The sequence below is a fragment of the Chrysochloris asiatica genome, unplaced genomic scaffold, assembly GCF_000296735.1.
Source record: "Chrysochloris asiatica unplaced genomic scaffold, ChrAsi1.0 scaffold00093, whole genome shotgun sequence".
Taxonomy (NCBI): domain Eukaryota; kingdom Metazoa; phylum Chordata; class Mammalia; order Afrosoricida; family Chrysochloridae; genus Chrysochloris; species Chrysochloris asiatica.
This window is the reverse complement of record NW_006408611.1, coordinates 5,918,451-5,920,670: the sequence shown is the minus strand read 5'-3', so window position 1 is coordinate 5,920,670 and position 2,220 is coordinate 5,918,451.

Here is a 2,220-nt window from a genome sequence, read left to right as displayed (position 1 = left end):
GTCACTGGAGAGGGATATCATGTTTGGTAAGGTGGAGGGACAGAAAAAAAGAGGAAGATCTCCTTTGAGATGGCACAGTGGCAGCATCAATAGGCTCAAACATAGCAACTACTGTGAGGTTGGCCTACGACCTGGGGGTGTTTCGTTCTGTTGTGCATAGGGTTCCTATGAGTTGGTATAGACTTGATGGCACCTAAAAACAACAGTGATATTGATGGTTCATGGGTAAATTTGCATAATAATTGTATTAACTTACTTTTCTAGTAGATGTATGGATCTGACAGCAATGCACTTCAAGATCAATCTTGAAATATTTTCTTTCACAATAAATGTGACTCAGCTCCTCTTCAATTTGTTAGTCTGGCATTATAGACCATATGACTGTCCAATTACAGATGACCAATTCAGCCAGTTTTAGCTCAATAATGCTTAGGATATAGATCTTCAAGTATTCCTTCCACCTAATTTTGGCAACTTCTAATTGTTCTTGATTCTTAGTTTATACTTCCCACTTTCCAATTACTGATAGACGTTTCTAGTTATTTCTTTTTGTGTTGTATTGTTCTGCATCAGCAAATGAAGGTGTGAAAACTTTTGCCCCACCCATGTCGTAAGGTAGACATTATTTTTAGGTCATATTCTTCCCTGGCTCTATTGTGAGACTTCCAACCTGAGGGGTTCATCTCCTAATACTACGTTAGATAATTTTCTGTTGCTCTCCATCAAGTTTTCGTGGGATAAATTTTTTTAAAGTAGATTTCTGGATCCTTTATCCTAGTCTTTCTTAGTCTGGAAGCTGTGCTAGAACATGGCCACCAAGAATGACCCTATTCTTATTCTCTATACAGGCTGTAAAACTTCTAGAATCATACCAAAATGCAAACTTCCAAAGTATGTTGAACTGATAGGGAAGTGGTGGCCATATCCCTTCTCTGCCACTTGGTTGTTGTTGTTAAGTGCTGTCAAGTCAGTGCTGACCCCTAGCGACCCTGTGTAGGGTTTCCCATGAGCACCTGGAGAGTTTGACCCGCTGACTTTGAGGTTCAAACCAACTTTGAAGTCCAGCGCATTAACCTACAGCGCCATACTCTGCCACCTTAGTTGCCTTTTAAAAAAATGTTTAATTAATTTATTTTTTTTATCTTTCCCATCATCCAAGTTAAGCTGTATCTTTCTAGTCAATCAATTACTCTCTTCTCTCTCACCCCTGACAACCACCGAAGAATGTTTCTTTTACCATAAAAACCCTTTTGTGACTTTTTATAATAGTGGTCTCATATGATATAATTGTCCTTTTGTGATCGATTCATTTCACTCAGCATAATGTTCTTCAGGTTCATATATGCTATGAGGTATTTTGCAGATTTATCATTATTCTTCAACACTGGATCGTGTTCCATTGTGTATGTGTGCGTACCAAATTTTGTTTATTCATCTTTTCCATTGATGGGCTGTCTCCATTGTCTTTTTATTGTGAATAGTGCTATTTGCAGGTGTGCATATATCTATTTTTGTCTCAGAACTAATTTCTTCAGGATACATAGCAAGTAGAGGGAATGCTGGTTTATACAATATTTCTATCTCCAGCTTTTTGAGGAAGCTCCATATTGTTTTCCACCATCAGTGCAGGAGGGTCCCAGACTCTTCACATCCTTGTCAGCATTAGTTGTTTTCCATTTTTCACTTATCTATTAATGCTGGGGTCCCTACTTGTTTAGACTCTGTCATTACCTTACTGTGAAATGTTTACTGACATATCAGTGTATTTAGAAACTCCTCAACTTGTCAATTAAGGTTCTACAGCACTTACTTTTCATTATATACTGTGAATCTATATTTCTCTTTATTCTTCTTGTGTCCCAATTACACTGGCTGAGTTCTCTGGTTCTTCAATGTGTTGTATGTAACAGTCCTTTTTGATGTAGTTCTGTTTAAATGTCTTTTCATGTTGCCAGTCTCCTTAATCTTTACTTCACATTTTTAAAAGATGATCATTTTTCATGGAAAATTCTAACCAAGTGGTCTTAAATCACTTTTTGGAATAAGTTGAAGTATAAATAATGGAGTTAAGATAAGAGAAATAGATCATCCATTCTCATCTTGTTAAGGAGCTCTGGTAGCATAGTGGTTATGATTTGGGCTGCTAACCTCAGGGTCAGCAGTTCGAAACTACCAGCTGTTCCACGGGAGAAAGATGAGGCTTTCTGCACACGTGAAGAT